The 20,278-nt window shown below is 38.5% G+C and overlaps 1 long non-coding RNA gene across 1 annotated transcript in view; it reads right to left on the reverse strand.

Annotated features, from left to right (window-relative positions):
• Positions 1-14,923, reverse strand: part of LOC140655302 (uncharacterized) — a 39,507-nt gene extending 24,584 nt beyond the window's left edge. The window contains exons 1-2 of the long non-coding RNA XR_012043748.1: positions 14,869-14,923; positions 13,081-13,179 (exon numbers count right to left, since the gene is read on the reverse strand). This is a non-coding gene — a long non-coding RNA (uncharacterized lncRNA). The remainder of the gene's footprint in view (positions 1-13,080; positions 13,180-14,868) is intronic.
• Between the last annotated feature and the right edge of the window lie 5,355 nt (positions 14,924-20,278).

The following is a 20,278-nucleotide window of genomic DNA, read 5'->3' on the forward strand; positions in this document are numbered from 1 at the left end:
ATACAGTCAACCTTTAAACAGAAAAGAGTTCACAACCTTAACGTAGCAGAACTAGTGCTCTGGCTATAACAATGATAATCCTTTCTTTGCTAGCTCTTAAACACCAAAGAAGGCAAATTACAAGGATGACTGATTCTTTGGTTTCTATGTTTAAATATCTAACTGAAAAATCAGGCTACTAACCAAGTATGTGAGCATTAGCTTGAGGTCAATATACACACTACTGTATATGGCAGAGTATTATATAAAGCAAGATTCTTATGATCTTGGTTTTATTTCTTGTGAGTTTGTGTCAAGTTCAGCTGTTTATATTTCAACTATACTGGTGGCATTAAGGTGACAAAAAGACCCCGATAAGTTCAAAGACACTCACTAATTATTAGGCATTAAGATAAGATTATAAATTAATAGAAATAATTTTTCCACTAGCTACTTTAAATTTAACTTCAAATGTTATCATCATACATTTTTAAATCAAAGTTATCAGTGGCTTTCTTCATTACCGAAATAGTGTGTCTGTATATACATACGCATATATAGTCAAGTCTCATGTAGCAATTCGAGTTGATCTTGCATACCCTCTAGCTTGAAAAGAACAGGCATGATAAGCTTGTAAAGTCTCTATTGTTTCTTGTTCCATACTTCATTACTCACACAGAGGGAGAGAAAATCTTCAAATTCCTTTTCAAAGCAGGAATGCAGACAGAATAATCTTGGTTTGCAGTTTGATAGGAGCTAACAGTAGAAAAGCCCAGGTCCACCTCAGCTTCCTCTAGGTGCTTAGGCTGAGCCTGGTCACCTCCCCTCCTACTGTCAAGGGCAAGATAAGCACATTAAGACAGGAATCAAGCCCACTTCATATCAAACTTGCCATTTGGTGCTACCTGACCTGCTACAGGCCAAAACATAGTCCTTAATTACATGCCTCTCATACCTAATGTAAAGTAGGATAAATACTGGACAAGGAGAGATACATATATCATACATAACTACAAAGCTTCTCTTCCTTAATACCAGGAAGGAGTAGAGGCAAGCCGCAATATCTACTCTTACTTGTCAGCCAAGTGTAAATAGTATATGAATATCTGCAAAATAGAAAGAGTAAGTACCTGGCAACAATACTTGAACACCTCTGATTTTAATAAAGTCTTTCTCTTTATTGGCTTTAACAGCATCATTATTGCACTTTTACAGAAGGAGGTGAGCCTAATTCAAACTCAGGCTTTTTGCTTTTTTAATGAGAAGTGAAAAGATTATTTATTCCAAACCAAAAAATAAAGGAGGAAAAAAAAAAGAAATGCAAAATCAGTAGCATAAGTATTGGAAGTCCTGAATTAGCAGTTTTCTCCAGAAAACTCTTCAAGAGCTGCTGTGATTTGCCCGCTCCTGCCTGCCCTTCTCTCCACTTGGGCTACATGCAATCATGAAGCTATCATTCTCTGTCTTTCTCGTCTAATTGCCAGTAGAGCTGTGCTGACTTCCTTATGAGAAAGAAAAGAAACTGGACAACTTAAGGCTCCTAACACAAACAACCAGAAGAAAGGCAGAAAGAAATAAATACAAGAAAGCAAGTTTCCCAGTTTCCATTCGTATCTCATTCTCTCACTTGAACTATTTTTTTTACCACATCTAGCCCTGTGACTTCACCTTATAACGTGTCAATGAGCCTCACCCATCCAATCATGCTTTCCTCCCTTGTGGCTAAACACAGCCTGGGATAAGGCAGCCCTTTTTCTTCCTCTTGATGAAGTCTGCAAGTACAACTATATACAGAACAATTTATTAATTTTAATCAAAAATAGAGTGGATGGCCTTTAGAATAGACTTATCTTGCCATACCACTAACTCCATGGGTGTCATCAGAAACACACGGCTGTCTCCACTAAAACTGGAACGAGCAGATTGCATACTACACTGGTAAGTTAGTTAATCTGATGCAGAAATGGTTTCTGATTATGGAGAGGATGTATTCGGTGATGAAGACTGTGATTATTCAAAGGCCTTCCTGAACTGGTATCAAGTACAACCGCAAGTCTCCACCGAATTTACAGCAATGACAACCAAGGCAAAGGCTTTTTTATTCTACAGGGGATGGCCCTGTCACGTCTGGAAGTTTCAGGGAGTGTTTTAGACCTTGTTCTCTAATACTTGCTCCTGTACTGTATGAAGCTTTGCACAGAGGAAGCTACTGCTGGCATAGAAAAGCACAGCAATCTGTCTTTTGAGAATGGACATGGGAAAACTTTTGTCTTATCTCATATCTGTTGAAACAGTGCATTTGAGAACAACAGAGTTATTTTGTGCATTGTACATACAAAAAACCATGAAAAATTGTTTCATTTAATTATCACACTACCACAGGGAAAAAAACCCCTTATGACTAAATTACAGTGAAAGTATTGCAAACTAATTTAAAAGTATGAATGCATAAATTATATTTTGCTAGATCTATAGAGCCTAGCAGTCCATGAAAATTAGCGATCCCAAGCTGAAACTAGAAAGTATGTACTAAAACTACTCCCTAAACTAATGATGTGCAAATTACATGACACTACAAATTACTTTCCACTGTTGAAACAAGATACCCAAGTTTCTCAATTAGTAGAAAAATCATGTACAAAAATTAGTACAAAAATCAAGTACAAAATCATGAAAGAAGGGTAGGCTTTCAGTTTGGCACCTTGAAAGTAATTGAAGAGTGTTCTAAAATACAGTATGACAAAATAGAGACCAATGATAATTAAAAAAAAAAGACTACTAATGTTCTTCTGCAGTAAATTCCTATTTTTAATGATCGTGAAGTTATAAAATACACAGTGTTCTGCTTCTTATACTGCAGCATCAAATCTTTACTTGGGCTCCAGGTCATGTTAACGAGGAGAATGTATTCTCTCACTATGAAGCTCAATTTGAAAGAAATCCCAGCCTTACTTTAAGCCAAATCAACTTCTAGTTCTTTCACTGCTTCTTCCTTCTATCAAAATCAAGAAAAAAAAATACCCCACTTTTAATAGTACAGTCAAAGAGAAAACAAAATTACATTGATTCTTCCCAGCTTTGTATCCCAGCAGACTGATTAAAAGAAAAAAATAAATAAAAATCTATGTTCTTAAACATATCCACAAAACTCAGGTTACAGTTTAAAAGTACTTCCTCTTCATGAGACCCCAGCCAAAGCAATTTCTAAGCCATTAGGTTTTATTTCACAGCTCCAGGCAACAGGAGCTTAAGCGCCCAGAGCTTCTGTTTGTTCTTCCCCAGACTTCTTCAGAGCAGAAAAAAAAGCACAGACCAGTCAGCCTCACCTGGATGGAAATAAGTGAAAATTAATTGGTGAACACCTACCAAATAGTAGGCCGTTAAAAAAAAACCAACAGGGTCTATTGAAAACAAATCATGCCAGAAAGGTCGAATCCCTTGATGGGATAACCATCCAAAAGAATGACACCAACTGGAATCTGTGAAATGGCTGACCGCAGCCAGCAACAGGCTGGACAGCAAAGTGCCTTTACTGCACCGACTGTTCTTTTGCGGAATGTATTGCTGGCCTACAGCAGTCCTAAGGACCTTTGAAAATTCTTATAATTGATGTGTAACAGGGTAGACAAAGAAAAAATTGTTCTAGTGACCCTGTTCATTTCTTGTACAAAAGTTCAGGCTTCCTTAGAGATTAATAATGGATGTGATATTATAGATGTGACATTTTATATAGAAATATTTTTAGCTAAAAGAAAAACAGTATTGCTTGAAGCACAGTGTTAAAACCAAAAGGAAGTCCATCCACATTTTTGTAAGCTAAACCAGCAACAATAAAATTAAACAAACTAATGACCCCAATCAATTATTTCAGAACATGGTACCTAGGGAAAGAATTGTCCATTTCAACGCTAATGTACTGACAGCACAGGCACATTTACATTTTTGGCAGGTGGCAAATAAAAAGACTGTATATATTATATATTACATTTGTGTATATTTCATACATACATGTATAACCTCAGGTGGTAATAAAGCTGACTCACACTTCCTGCTAGTAATGTAAGAGTTTTTCCTGTGACTGGATTTAGACAAACTATACTGTGCAGAAATTAATGTTTCAAAAAGAAGATAGCTGCAGTGTGACACCAGCGCTCTTCCTCAAGGACAGAACAATCAGTTAAAGTCAGGTCACCTAAAGATATATACATTTCATCTAGTGGAATGACAAACTACCTGCGTAAGAAGTGACTTTATTTTGGATAACAGAATTACTTTCACCAAAAACAAGGTAATGCTAGCGTTGCAGTCATTTGTATACATCTGCATGGCTGTAAGACACACATGCACAAACACACGTATAGAATCTCAAGTGAACTGAATTAACCAAAACAGAATGTGGAGAAGTAACCAGTTTTGGATTACATCTTTAAGAATAAAGTGGATAAATCAGGGATTTTCACCAAAAGTAGTCAAGTCTACAGGACCCTAAAGAACTAGTGTATCACCAATATAATGTAATATGCACTTAGTCCCTCAACAAGATTAGGTTTACATGCTGTTTACTGCTCAGTGCAACATTTAAAGGCTATGGTTTAAAAACTCAAAATACCAAAGCCCCGATGTGGGCACAAAGAGCACAGTCCACAATGAAACTGCCAACAGTTACCCAAGAGACTACCTGCCTCCTGATGATGAGGATCTGGACAGGTACATCCCTCAGGCAATATGAAACTGTCATCTTGGAAGGTGAAACTCATGTGAGAAAGACACAGAGCTTTCTCATATGTTGGCCTAAGACTGTGAAATGCTGCTGCAGAGTATTTTGTAAGTGCAAATTTCCCTGCTAAATGTGAATAGATTTCTGCTATCTACACGAGTTAGAGACAGGAATGGAAAAGAGATTTACTTTTGAACAACAAGAGTTTCACTGAGCCACCTTTCAGTCTGTCTAATTGAGCCACCCACCCATCAGTCAGCCAGGAATATCTCAGGATGAAAGCAAAAACATTTATTTCCCCCCAGTTCCCAGGCAATGTTAATACAGTATACACTAACACAGGGGAAGGAAGCTACAGCTTCTCTACACATCTCACATACATGATTGTAAAGCCCTGGAAGACTATTAAGCACCATGAGAAGAACACCACAGACATACCAAAGCAGGGGCAGATGGCAACGCTGTGACTGACATAACTGAAATGTCGTCTTTTTTTTTTTTTTTTTTTTTTAAAGTTGACAACCATCTCCCCCACTGGACAAGTAACGCTCCTTCAACACCTCATCTGAACTGTTAGTATTCAGCTTGGCTTGTGTGTAGTCCATCCTGCCTAAAATCCTCTTGGCTTGTGGAGTGTATTATTTCCAGAGCAAATAAGCATTTTCTCCTCAGAAGCTGATTTCATTTCTGAAATACAGCACCTCAGTCTGCTCTTTCCAGAGCTTCACAGACTGATTAAGGGGCCAACCTTAACATTTCAAGACAGTTAGTGCAAACTTGGGTATTTAGGTGTTTGCTATTTAGACAATTTCATATGTTCCTCAAAGGGGCAGGGGGTAGGTACCATGGGTAGACTACTGCATTCAAGAAGAATCTCTGCTCCCAATTCAAAATCTTTCAGGGCAACGTTTTCCCAGGAGTAGACACAGTTCCTTGGGAGCCACAGGAGAGAAAAGGTCCTGTGGGATTTCCAAGGGTTCAGCAGCCCTTTTTCAGCCATAGAGCAGCTTGTTTATCTGGCAGCAGCAGGGGGAACAGCTCTGTTGTGCTCCACTTCTCCAGTTGCCCTTCACTAGCTGTTGTAGGTACCCCATTATGATAATACAGACAATTATGGGTCGGTTTTGTTGTTGCTTTTCTAACCTGGAGAAAAAGGGAGGGCTCTACTGAGGACACCTGACATGCAGAAAATTTTCTTTTCAATACTTAGATTATAATATATTTTAAAATTCATAACACATGAGACTGTCTGTTACAGAAAAGAAAGCCACTTCTATTTTAATATATTCTCCAAAGACAAGAAGGAGAGTTAAATTCAAGGGATAAATAACAAGAGAGAAATTAAAAAGTAATTAGGGAGGCAAAAAATGGTGCTACCTTTGAGACATCTGGAGGCTAAGAACCACCTCCTTGGGTGTTTTACCATGGGTGGAATAGCCTTAGGCAAATGCTTTGATTACTCCCAGAGAGAAGAACAGATTCATCTCTCTGATGAGACTAAGTGGACATACATCTTGCCTGGAAAGCTGGGAAAGTGTGTGCAGCTTTATTTATTCCCTCCTGATTTTATAACCTGGCGCAATGAAGAATCTTCCGCAACTTTGTTAAAACTTTTACCTCCCACAAAATGCAGATCAAGGAACGTCTTATGCTTAGCCATAGGGACAATTCTAATAACATAAAAACAATGTGAAATGTTTAAAACATTATTAATAGATAGTCTTTATTGCAAAACTCATGAAAATACATGAAGCTGGCAGTTCTTGGAGCTGAATTACTATAGACAAAACCTCTGCCTGTTTTGCAAAGGTATTCAGAGAAAGCTAATAAAATAGTAAAGTCTCCAATTCTTTTCTTATCTTTACTCTGTGGCTGGAAGAAAAAGGAAAATAAATCTGAATAATACCAAGTTAAAAATGAGGATTAAAGAAAGAGCAGCACTGCCATGCAGTTGTTAGAAAAAGAAAAGGATTTTGGTGAAGCATATTTCATGCACTGAGTTCTTTTGTGAAATATATTCTTCTATATACCAGTAAAACAGCACACTTGACTTGATAGTACTTGATCCCACTTGTCCCAAGTATCATGAAGTGGTGCCCAATACTAGAATTTTGAATAGTAACTAACGGACTTTTCTCTCATTCACATTCAGACTTTGATAGTAATTGAAATTCTATTTCATTGCCGAAATATCAAAAAAAAAAGATACGAAATGCAGTGCAGAGATTTTTTTTGTGCCTAATTAGGAACACCTGCTTCTTTTGGTGAGTTCTCTGAAGTGGCTGTAGAATCATGCATATGATAAATGCAAGCATGAGGCAATGTAATAATAAACAAGAAAACAAACAAAAGAAAATAGTACATCAGAAGACTCAAAAATCTTTACATTAGTGACTACGGTACTGCTGTAATCAAAATTTGGTGGAGGTGATCTTAAAACCGGAATGCTGAAATCAGTGGCTAATTCAGAACTACCACCAAAGAAACAGTGACTTAAAGTAGAATTAATATTAGTCTCACTGAGAGGGTCGTGGGTAATAACACTTGCTGAAAAAGCAATGTAAAAAACACATGCAGATAGAAGTCAGCAGGCCAGATCATCGGTACAGTGAAGCAGCTGGTTCAAAGTGATGTTTAGTTTGAGACACTGAGAGGAGAAGTGATGGCAAACAAAATCTTTGGAATAAAAATGTATTTCAAGGCAGCCTCCTGGCCATGTACCAGTGACATCAATCTGTCGGGGCTGGACGGTAAGGGCTTGCAAAGCCCTCTTCAAGGTCAGGGAACGGCTGGAGCTGTGTATTAATGGGGATCAGTGAAAGCTTGGGATTTTTGCCAGGAAACAGAAAAAGTGAAACATGCAGATGCTGAAGGAAGGTGGACAACACAAGAATGTCTGCCTGGAAAGCCTCCTCTTGCAGGGCAGCAACTGCTGTAAGGATATTACATAGGAATACAGCAGGTACAGGAAGCCTTACATAAACTGAAGTGCTCTCTAGAAGCAAAATACCTGCATATCTGACATACAAGCTGTAAGAGACATCTGCTCTAGATCTTGATCACTTTAAAGCAGAGATCTAGAGTTTCAAAGGGACCAAACCATCCCCCAAATCTGCTGATCAGTGAAATGAAATGTTACCAACTGTTTCTTGTGATTTGCAAAGACATTTCAAAAACAGGATCCTGACAACAAGACTGGTGCTACAAAAGTAACAGTGACCTGACAGACAACGGAAGAACAAGAATCAGGTTTTGCTGAAAGCAAAGAGACAGCAGAACAGACCCATGGGGCAGCTGGAATAAAGCAAGCCCAAAGCCATGGGTATCACATGACTGGCCCTACTGCTCAAATCAAAGATGAGGCCGAGCACCAAGCCAAAACATACACCATAGTAGAAGTATTTCAACTGGTTGATAAAAAAAGCTGGAAGTCAAACAGCTGGAAGTCAAAATTTGGCAAGCTGAACCATGAATTAATATGCAATTAGGCAGCAAAGAGAATAAGGCATCACTGGAACAGTTTGCTAAGAAAAATGTCAGATTTAGCACTGTTTGGAGCCTGTTAAAAAAAAAAAAAAAAGAGTGAGATGGGATCTGGCTGCCTAAATACAGGCATCAAGCACCATTTTTGATGCCCTGGAGTATTCCTCACCTGACATCCATCTGCCACTTAAGAAGAAATCAGTTTCCCATAGGTCCTGACTCATACCTGCAAGTTGCATGCTGATGTCTCATACCCTAGGGCATCTCATGCCCTGGAAGTCTGCCTAAAAGAAAGTTTAACTTCTGGGAGAAAATGTCTGTCTATGGTTCATGATGATTGATCTTTCAAATTGACAACCTATAAAGCTATAAACCCTTTTAGCTTCTCCTTTCACAGGCCTTGGAGAAGACAGAAATTTCTCTGTTATTCTCAACACATTCTGACACTTTAGGGACTGAGAATATCACTTAAGTGAGCCAGAAGCCTCTTCTCTTCTACACTATGTAAAATCTATTTTTCCTGCCCTTCTCTGTAGCATTTAAGTTCAGCAGTGGAAGAACTGCATGATATGGATCACAGCCCTGTGACATTACAAAAATTCTCACTCATAGCTGCAAGACCAGCTCAGTTGACTCATGCTCAGAGTACCGCTGATCAGTAGATCTGGGGGTAAGAAGGAATTCTACACTTGGTGAAAAACACACTGAGGTTTTTGGTTTCTCTTTGTACAACGGAAGTAATTTACCTGCTGAAAGGATGTGGTATATCAAATCCTTGCCAACGTAAGGACCCTCAGGCACTGGTAGCACTCCTGTGCTTTGCTCATGACAGTTTCTAACGTGAGGAATGAATTTTACTTTTTTCTTCCCTTTAAAAAAAAAAAAAGTTAAAGGAAGTCTTTGTGCCTGTTATAAAGCACACAAGCATAACATATGACCTGTGATATTCAAGAAGTCAGACTACATGCCCCAGCTACAGTTCTGTGAAGCATCAAGCAGTTTAAAACTTCTATTACCAAGCCATTGTGGGTGCAGATCCATAGCATTCATTTTCTTATTTGGAGAACAGTAATATTTTAAAGAGGGTGGGGGGGATATTGAAAATTTAGATTCTAGAACACAATTTTTCAGGATGCCAAAAGTTCCCACCCTTTATCTCTTCTGTAAATTAATGCTCATCTTCATAGAGAGAGGAAAAAGAAAATCTGGGCCATAATTTTGCTATTATGCTAATACAATGTTCACTTATCCAATAATTAAATTACACACAGACCTCACCATTAACAGAAGCTTGCCATAACAGTCAGAAATTACCTGGGAGAAGTGAATCTGAAATATTTCAAAACATCTAAAGAAATGAACAGACATTAGAAGCTGCTCCATATGATGCACCAAATCTACTTGAAAAAGACAAAATGCCCCATACCAGAAAGCGCACTTTCTCTGTGATAGGCTCATCACAGATCAAACACAACTCTCAGAAGCCCGTATCCATGCTTAACTTCTTAAACTTTGATTTCTTCAATACCTTTCAGAGTTTTTACTTTGATAAATTTTACCATGCTCTGCATTTATGGTAGATGAGAGTAGATTTTTATAGACTTTCATTAGTAGTTATATTTTAGAGAAGTGAATTAATAGGAATTAACACTGAGCATGGAAAAGAATGGCCAATAACTATCCCAACTTCTCTTATATATCTTCAGCTGAAAGCTCTCTGGCATGTGTTGGTATGATCTGATCCCAACCCAACTACTTAATCTGTGAATTTTTCTGAAGAAAAAAATATAAATTAAGTGTGCATATTTACTTAGGAATCAGGATTAATATACATTATTGATTCACTGCACTTTGCAGCTTAAGGTATTTTTAATGTCTTTAAAAGTTTAAAACAAAATTCTGTGTACTGAATGACTTATGCAAATATTGCATTAGAATTTAGTTTCTAAGCTACTCAAACATAAAAGACTAAAATATTATTATGCTATTCTTCAAAAGAAGTAATACAAAAGCATTTCCAGTCAATCAACCTGGTATCCCAGGATCACCATCCCTCACAGAAGATAAGGAGCTCAACATATTGATAGAAAATATGCTTTCACTAACCACAGTCACAGAATTATGGACATTTTCCACTACCCCAGCAACACAAGAATCACAGGTTCCAGCCCTAAATTTCTTGGCAGTCTACAGGATGAAAGACAAACACAGTTAATGCTGTTAGCCATATTGTGGGCTTAGTTACCTATGTGACTTTCCATCAGAAATGGTGGAAATGGGGAAAGGTAAGAGGAAAGGGATAGTTGGAGAAGCAAAGCAAGGAAAGTCAATGCATCTCATTTCCACGCTCAGACATAACAGTGACTCACAGGTAGTGAGAAGTCATACAGGACAATTTGAGGAAGGACACAGAAATGGGTGGACAGCTCTATTAGAATGATTTTTCCCTTATACACAAGCATTGACATGGAAAAAAGTAAAAAGATATTTATGGGTGAGGTGGCTGAGGAACAGTAAATCTTGTGAACAAAGGGGAACCTCCAGTGAAAAGTGGGCTTTACAAAGAGAGCACTTGAGTAAAGGGAAATTGCTCTTAGAGCTTCAAGTATATGTCTAGGGAATGAGAGAAGACAAAAGCTAATGTAGGGGTTAGTGTCAAGAAGATATTCATATGATACGAAGTAGAATGTATTAAAGAGTCCTACAGAAGTTGAAGCACGAAAAGTTGAGAACCTGGTTGAGTTTTGATGAAAGAAGAAAGTTCAATTCCAGCACAATAGTACTACCACATTCTCCTATGTACATTACTAAGAGAGAAGAAAGGTTAAAAATAACAACCACACTAGAGGCAAGAGTGACTGGAAGGGTAGGCGAGTGTCATCTACAGCAATGGGTAGTCAGAGATCAAAGCATCAGCATCTCCAGGAAGATTTTGCCTGGGTTAATGACATTTTTTTAGCTACTGATGATTATATAGATTAGGATCATTTTCCTAGCTCCAGGGGGGTTAATCCCAGAGCAACTGAGATTTCCCCTCCTCAGTTTTTTTGCCTCTAATTTACCGTCCTCTCTCAAGCAATTATGTTGCCCTTTACTTGACCACTTGTGCTTCACTTCCCTTCATTGACTTACACACAATCCAATCAGAATGCCACCATCACAGTCTCCTGGCAGGAAGAAGGCACATCAGCTTCCAAAGCCATTAAAATTATATGAATTCTCATAAACTGCAAGTTGTCAGGTTTGCCTTCATTTCAGGTTCCCCAGCATCCTCCTGAGTACTGCAAAAGTCCTGCAAAGAGTGCCCCCAACAAGCCACATTCTGAAACACTCTGTTCTGCAGTATGAGCAGGAATGAAGAGATTTACAACAGTTATAGACAACCTTAAAAGGCCATTTTACATGTGAACTGTGACAGTTCAGAGAGACTTGTTATGCCTACGGTGTCGCTTCCAGGAAAAAAAAAAAATCTAGTTTGTGGATGAAACAGGAGGTGGCAAGTACAAAAGCGTAAAGAATCACAAAAGGAAGTGTGTCTACTGAATTGGGTAAATGCAGGGTTCATGGCCTAAATAAATGCTGAGGCATCGTGGACAAACTGAACAATCTAAATTTTGAACCAGATGTGTTTGATTAAAAAAAAATCAATGCTGTAAAATGCCTTGAAAATCTGTTGTTTGCAGAAAACATCAAGCAATATTACCAAAAACCTCTGTTCTCCTTAAGATTTCATAGTGACATATAAACTTTCTGTGTTTATGACATACAAACTTTATGTGTGCTTTAGCAAGCAAAAATAGATAAAACACTTTCTTTTGCAAACCACATGAATTTACCTCTGCACTCACACTTAGTCCAAAGGAATGCCAACATTGTAAAAATAGAGCAAAATATCAAGAGACTTAAATTTTTTAAAGAGTATATTTATTCTGTGGACAATAAATATTGAGACTGAACAGGATATGAAGTTTCTATCATAGACTTAGAAAATTGTCTTATGGAGCTTTACAGCTGCCAGGTCTGCAGGCACGTTGTACCATAAGACAGATGAAAAAAACCACAATGCTCACTCATTGGTCTACCCATCATTTTAGCAGGCTAAAGGACAATTGAAAGTCTAGGAAACCCAACGCTAAGTTAAATTAAGTGCGGCTTCAAAATGCAATTGTGATAAATGATGCAGACATGTGACACACACTACATAATTATATTTATTCCTTTTGAAAGCAAAGGTGGACTAATATTTATTTCTTTTTATATGTTTAGTTATGAAGCAAAGGAAAAGGATGGGAAAAATGGTTGCTCTTTGACTTGAGCTAGTTAGCTGCAAAACAATGAATTTGTTCTGGATTTGCTCTCCCTTCCATGTGAACACCAAATGTAACATATGATTGCCTTTAGCATTGCCTTTAGCAATGAGATACACCTTTACCTCCTGCAAACCACGTAATATCTGATGATCAACATTCTTCCTCATCTTTCAATCTGATCCTACTTCTATGATCACAGAAATGAGTTGCAAAGTTTACAGAAATACAAGCCATTAATTTCCAATGCCTGTAGGAGAAAAGCTCTTTGAGTCTTTGGATATCTAAGGTGTAGTAGCATCATTTTCCCATTCTGGCCAGTACTGCTAATGAAAAATAACCTTTCAAAGGCACATAAGGATTACCACAGGACTCCTACATATCAGCTCTGTGGCTAGTGGCCAGAGGAGTCTCTGCTGCCCAGTAAAGTTCAAAACTAGCTAACATGTTTTTTTTTTGGTTGTTATATAGCAAGGAGTGAGACTGTCATACAATATGTGCAAAATGATTTTATGGCACAAGCTTATTTAAACACATCAAGTATTACAATATGATAAGAATGAATTAGAAATTGGTGGAATTCCCAAGGCTCACCTCAATAGCAGGGGCCACTCCACAAGGGCTATCTACTAGGAGATGGCAATCCATGCAGTTGGGACACCTTCATGATGTTAGGTATCAGGCAGTGAAACTCTGAATAAAGCAACAATTACTATCATTGAATAATATTATTTTGCATATTAGCCAACTACATAAATACTTAAATCTCATCACCATCCGGAAACTCTTATAAACCTAGTTAATATTTATCTTTAGAATATTTAGGGGAATATTTCAGATTACAATGGATGTTAGGAGAGCACAAACAAATCCAGTGGGATCTCTGAACACAGCAATTAGAAGCTGTCAGGTTGATTAGGGAAAGATCAGGGAGGGATTTGATTTCATAAATGTAAATTCTTTTCTTCTTTGTTCTCTGTAACCAAGCTATGGGGAGCAGAGCTCATGGGACTCTACAGAAGACTTTAACTGGGATGTGTTACACACTTTAAACTCATCCTTGCACAGAAGGCACAACCAGTTCCCTCTTGTTCACACGTCTTCTGCTGTCCCTTACCAATATGCTACTAAGCAGCCCCAACTCTTTAGCAGTAGATGTGGCAGCAGCAGTCCCAATAGGTCTTTGGTTAAGGCACTTACCCATATAGCTGAAAAAATGCCCTCCTGTGCTCCTTCACCTAAAATAATTTGAACCTATGTCTTCTACTTTCCTGGAGAGTTGTGGACTACCAGGCTAGAGTGAATTCCTGGGGCAGAGGATGTTTATCTCACTGTCGTCCTGTTAAACTAATCCTTTAAGTATTTTATAAATATTAAAAAAATTAAAGCAATCAGTTGGCATTGTTTTAGAAATCAATCAGAAAAGGCATGAAGTTCTTAATTTTTTCCTTGTGGTTTTGCTAAACAAAGCTGGGAAGACAATAATTACTAATAAAGCTCCAAAGCTAATCTCTTGTGGTCACAGTCCATTTCAGTAAACACATGTTTTTCTTACATCATCCATCTTACATCATCCTATTTCAGAGACAACTACAGTTCTTTCTGTACACTCCCCAGCACCAAACCTTTAGATTTTATAGTTTATGTAGCCATTACTTTTTAAAAAATATTTACTCTTAAAAGAGCATAACAAACTGTGGGAACTGTTTGTTATTGTCTGTAAAAAGAAATTCAAGTTAGTTATTATTTTCTCTTCTTCTTTTAATCAATTAATTAAAAGGTTAATGTTCTTAATAGCACTCTATCGCTGAATCTCTACACGAGAAAAAAAATTCTGTAAACTATTTTTTGTATTTTCTTATCAAGACCATTGGTTGCCAAGTCTTTGCACTTCCAATAGTTTCCAAATTCAGTTTCCTACCAACCCCCCCCCCCCCAAGTGCAAGAGAGAAAGTGAGAGAGCAGGTAAAGACTTTAGAGCCCAACTGTGCTGCAAAATTGAGGAGTTCTCCATATTCTCTGAAGTGGAACTGAAATTTGTGTTTGTCAGTTGCTGAAATCCATAGCTGTCAAAGAAAGCAGAGGAAATTCACTTATTCTGATAGTGGAAGAGCCAGTTTGTACAGACAAAGCTGGGAGATGCTTTTTATAGTTAGGTTCCCTATAGATCTATTAATACATCAGGTTTCAATTCAACAAAGCAGTTATGCTCAGGCTTCATTTCAAAATGACAGCTAGACTAATTTCAATCAGTAAGATACAAGCCAGTCCAAAAGTTTTTAGGCACATAAGTTGCTGTTACTTATGTGCACACTTAGAGGTACAAAAACTATTGTGTACTGACAGACATAATGGTGGCAGTGAATTACAGCACGGGCTTACCTCCTGGGGAAGCTGGGATTCAAATAGCAGTAGCAGTCACTTGTGTGACTCTTTAGGCTGTATTTTGCAAGTCACAAAGATGCCTCAAATTAAGTATAACAGAGATTCAAGACCTGGACTTGCTTAGTGCATCAAGAAAAAATGCATGGGCAGAGTATCTCTGGGACAAACCACTAATGGCTGTGTCTGACAGACCAAGGTTATTAGTCATTCCACTTTATTCCATCAAGTTTATTCACATACTAAAAATAAATCCCATAGGTGTCTTTTACTGGTTGAAACATAAAAACATAAGAGTTAAAGAGTTTCTCTTTCAAGTGGCTGTTCAGGTAATTATTCTTTTCAAAATCTGAAATGTCATTTACATCCTGGTTTGAAATAACTTTTAATGTATTGCATTTAGAACAATCCCTTCACTATAGTATCTTGCAGCCCACAATATGTCGTGGTTTAACCCCAGCCGGCAACTAGGCACCACGCAGCCACTCGCTCACTCCTCCCCAGTGGGATGGGGGAGAGAATCAGAAGAGTAAAAGTGAGAAAACTTGTAGGTTGACATAAAGACAGTTTAATAGGTAAAGCAAAAGCCATGCACACAAGCAAAGCAAAGCAAGGAATTCGTTCACTGCTTCCCATGGGCAGGCAGGTGTTCAGCCATCTCCAGGAAAGCAGGGCTGCATCATGCACAATAGTTACTTGGGAAGACAAATGCCGTAATTCCGAACGCCCCCCCCTTCCTCCTTCTTCTCCCAGCTCTATATGCTGAGCATGATGTCACCTGGTATGGAATAGCCCTTTGGTCAGTTGGGGTCAGCTGTTCCAGCTGTGTCCCTTCCCAGCTTCTTGTGCACCCCCAGCCTACTCGCTGGTGGGGTGGTGTGGTGTGAGGAGCAGACTCTGTGTAAGCACTGCTCAGCATCAACAAAATGGTCCCTGTGTTATCAACAGTTTTCAGCACAAATCCAAAACATAGTCCCATATTAGCTACTGTGAAGAAAATTAACTCTATCCCAGCCAAAATCAGCACAACTATAATCAGCATTTTCTTTATTCAATACACAGGCCGACTTTGATGGGTTTTCCACATGCCTCTTTCTCACGCACAAATAACCATGAGATACAGAGCCAATGTGTAAAAATCTCGTAAGTCTGCATAGAAAAAAAATTAGCAATAAATATATACACTTATGCTGTGGTTTCAATACACATCGTATTAAATATCAATAGGTTCCACATTTGTAAATGTAACAGGAAAGCTACATTAAACCTGCAAACTGGAAACACAGTCCGTCAGCTGCAGCAAACCTTTCAGAAAATGGAAAGGACTTTTAGGAGATGGGATGTAGCAGAGATTTAGATCTCTCTCTATGAGTCTCTCTGCTGGAAAGAAGGGATGCAATATCTAAAAAAAATTGAAACATTGGAAATATTTGAAAAAAAAAATCCTTCATGGAGAAATTGTTTTTCTCTCAGTGAAAAACACAAACTGTTCAGAGTACCAGTGATCATATAAGCCTGTCACTGGATAAATTCTCATCTCAGTCAGGATGATGAATTCCTGTTTGTCTCATCTTTCAGCTGCTTCTTGGTAAACAATCTGAAATTCCAACCACTGAAGGCCCAGGCAGGAGGAACCAGGGGTGGCTCTTCAGATCCCTGCTGAGTCCTCGCCCCTGGGGATGGTGCCCACTGGCATGTCTCCTCCAAAGATGAGGCACTGTCTGCTGCTGCTTTGTTACAGCCTTGACTATCAATGGTCTCTCAGTCATCATCTTGTCACCAATCTTACTGTGTTTCTTGAGAAAATGAATTTGCAGTGGCAGTGAAAAAAACCTTTCACACAAGATTCCTTCCTTTTTTAGTAATATAAGCTGAGCCATTGCTACCATTATACTTAATTAAAACAATTCTTTGCAAGAGCCTACTTTGTTGAAAGTTTAAGACAGAACGATACCACCATTATTTAATAAAGCTAGAAGAATGACAGTGCAGAGCAGTGCCTGGGAAAAGAGAGTCTGTTGACAAAGCAGTGAGAAGTAAGAACAAAAGGGGCATAAAACACATTGAGGTTATAAGAAATGAAAAGGGAATTTAATATTACTGTATGACAGAGTCTACGTTTATTCAAGTATTATTTAAGTCTGTCACTCTCATGATGAGGAAAAGCCTATATAGAGATATCTTTCAAAAAGTTCTCATGGCAGGAAACAAAGACAATATACAACTAAACCCCCTGCCTCACTCCCCATCCCATCAGCAATATGGCAGTCAATTCATATAGCCTACTTGAGCACCTGCCAAGCAACAAAAGTAATTTTAGTTTAACAAAAGGTACCCTGCAATAAGACAACATCTGCAGGGAATACAAAGCAGGCATAACTCTAATAGCCTAAAATACAGCATCACTACATTGAGAATTAATATTCTGGAGAAAATACTGTAAAACACCCTGCAGAGGAGGTGTTCTGTCACTGACTGTACGTCCCCCGTCTACGCCTTGGCTAGGAAAGCAGTAATCGACTGCAGAGCCATAACTTCAGTCAAAGATCTCGTATGCTGGAATCCAGCTGCCAGCATGATTAGCTTCCTCCAGCCCTAGAGACAGAGCAAGTGAAACTAGCTGGAGTGATTCGCTGAGGAGCCAAGAAAATCAAGTACTTTGAATATTTTGCTTCATCAAATCAAATCCCACTTGAAAAAGTAACCAATCACTCTGGGAGAAGACTTGGTTGAGGTTCAGCACACACTGTGGGCGAAACGAAAAGCTTGAGGAGAGGTTGTCTTGGCAACGTTGTCTGATTCATACTTAAAGATAAAACCACTCTCCAAAGCTAACTTAAAGTGGATGACAGAGATAGGAAAAAAAATGTAGGCATCCATAACATCTTCATAGCAGAAACCACTGCCTTCTGTCAGTTGCCTGAATTATTTTGGGACTGTTTGGTAAGATTTTCTCTGTTCATTGTAAAACATTCTTTTTATAGCAACTATTAAGACAAACAAATAAGTCGTCAGTCTAGAAAAACACAGCATAAAATCCTCCAGGTTACTCATCATGTGAAATGGCATGATACCTCAATATCTAAAGTACTACCTTTTTTTTTTTATTAATACATGAGCAGACAATCATAACATTGCAGTATAGCCATGTTCTTGTTACCAATTTGTGCATGTACTCACTTTATAAAACGTAGAGACTAGTGAAGATTTTTAACTTTTTTTTTTTTTTTAAACTGCTCTTTGTATCGTCAGTGATTTTAAGTGCTTTAAGTGACATGTGATTTCCTCTGCAAGAATCTCATTAGACCTGGGTCTGATCAGATGGGCAGGAAAACCCATGAAATCCCAACAGGTATTTGTTGGGATATGAGCATGCACAGTATAGGACAGATTGGCAATGCCAGAGTGCTACATGCTAGATCCCACCAGGTACCTGGTCAATCTGTCCAGGTACTTCCTTCCAGCAGTAATCTCTTACATCAGAAATTCCAGTTATTAATAATGTTTAGTAAATTGCTTTGTTGCTGAAATGCTCTGCCTCTTATTTCATCAGGATTCTCCTTGTTCTGCCTTAGAGGAATATAGACAATGCCTGATTTTGCATATTGTTACTTTGTATACTTCTATCAAGATAATGAGAATGTACCTAAGCTGGAATGTTGCAGGTTATTTGTCTCTTTTCCAAGTTGTTTAATACCTAAAGGGAAGAGAGGAAAAATAAAGGGGGGGGGGGGAGGGGGGGGATAAAACCTACATTTCTGTGCATTTCTTTTCCCTCTAAAATTTATTTTTTTTAATGTATGACTTGCACTCAGCCTAAAATTCCACATGAAATCAATTCCAGAAGAAAATATAAATGGTTGACAAAGTTTTGCCATGCCATTTCAATCTCCCTTATCACATACTTCAGGACTTTTTTTTTCTTCCTTTTTTAAACATCTGAGATTCCATAGTCACACAGGCAGTTACAGGGGTGGCTTGAACAACACCCAAATATTTTTCCCAATCAGACACACTTCTCTGTGACCTCAGTAAATGTAGGGTTTTTATGTCTTCTGGTACTCATTAGCTGCCACCCACCTGCAATACTGTTCTCTAGCCAACAGGTTGCTCATTCGCCTCACACTGTAAGGTCACTGCACAGTGCCTCCCTGTCATCTCTGATCTCGACTGACCTACACCATTTTGTCATGAGCTAATAACAATTTACTGATTATCACTTTTCTCTAGATCATTAGCTCTAAGCCAACTACCTTAAGACACTCCCAACTTTTTGTAACTTGACAGCTTCTACTATTTCTATCTCATTGGCACTTTTTATATCCACACAGTGCTTAATCTCTCTTCTCTAACTATTAGTCTCCTGACTAGCCTCTTGAGGCAACTACTGCTGAAATTTGAAGAATTGTAGTAAATTGGTGGAGAAGATTGAAACACAGGCAATGTCTTCATCAGATCTTTCAGTCTGTGAATAATAGACGTTCTTTAATTCCCCTCCTAGTAATCATTTTTTCATGCCACTATAGAGAGGTTCACTGCTCCCTCATTCCCAAGCTCATCTGAGCACTAAAGACATGCAGCTTTTCCATCAGTCAGTCAGCCCACTTTCAAAAGCAACCTTTACACTAATTTCACCATTTTGACTTGAATTTCTTTCTTATTAGTTACCTTACTTTTTTCAGTCCTGTCTTTTAGCAGTACTATGCTAACAGATGGCAAAATCCTTCCCTCAACAACGAGAAGTCTAACACTTTTATAAAGGTAGTATTTTCTTAACAGGAACGAACAGGTGGGCAGACCAGAAGGATGCAACAATTACATTTAACTGATTGGCAACAAAGGATGATCCCAAATACCTGCTGCTAATGCAGTATAAGTCTCACCTACAGCAAGCATGAAAAGAAGTGGGGAGAAAAACAAAAGATACAAAAAAAAGGGGGTGGGGGGCAAACCCAACACCCCGACATGCTTGAAAACCTGGAGAGCAAGAGCCACTGCTGCTGCAGCCACCTCTGTGATTCTGCAGGCACAGGCAATGTTCCGCACTCACATACTATCAGATTGCTGAAGAGCTGCAAGGTAATTGCTTCTGACTGACTGCCACTGAGGTGGCTCAAAGACCCTCTGGAGAGCACACTTTTCTTGCAGGATCCTACCTTGCCCCCATTCAACCCCTCAAAGAAAACTCTGCCTATGTTCTCCAGGACTGCGTTCCTAGACGGGAGTCTGGATTAGCAGCTTATTTTATAAAGACATTTTTCCACTACTTCTGGCTAAAATTGCTTGCCATGAGCTCTGCTGAGTTCTATGATGCAGGCCTTCCATGGCAAATTAATATAGGACTGTGTATGATCTATTCCCTGCAAGCTTTATCTGTGCTCGAGGTAAGTGATAAAGTGCAACAGATAAT

The sequence above is a fragment of the Ciconia boyciana genome, chromosome 8, assembly GCF_034638445.1.
Source record: "Ciconia boyciana chromosome 8, ASM3463844v1, whole genome shotgun sequence".
NCBI lineage: Eukaryota > Metazoa > Chordata > Aves > Ciconiiformes > Ciconiidae > Ciconia > Ciconia boyciana.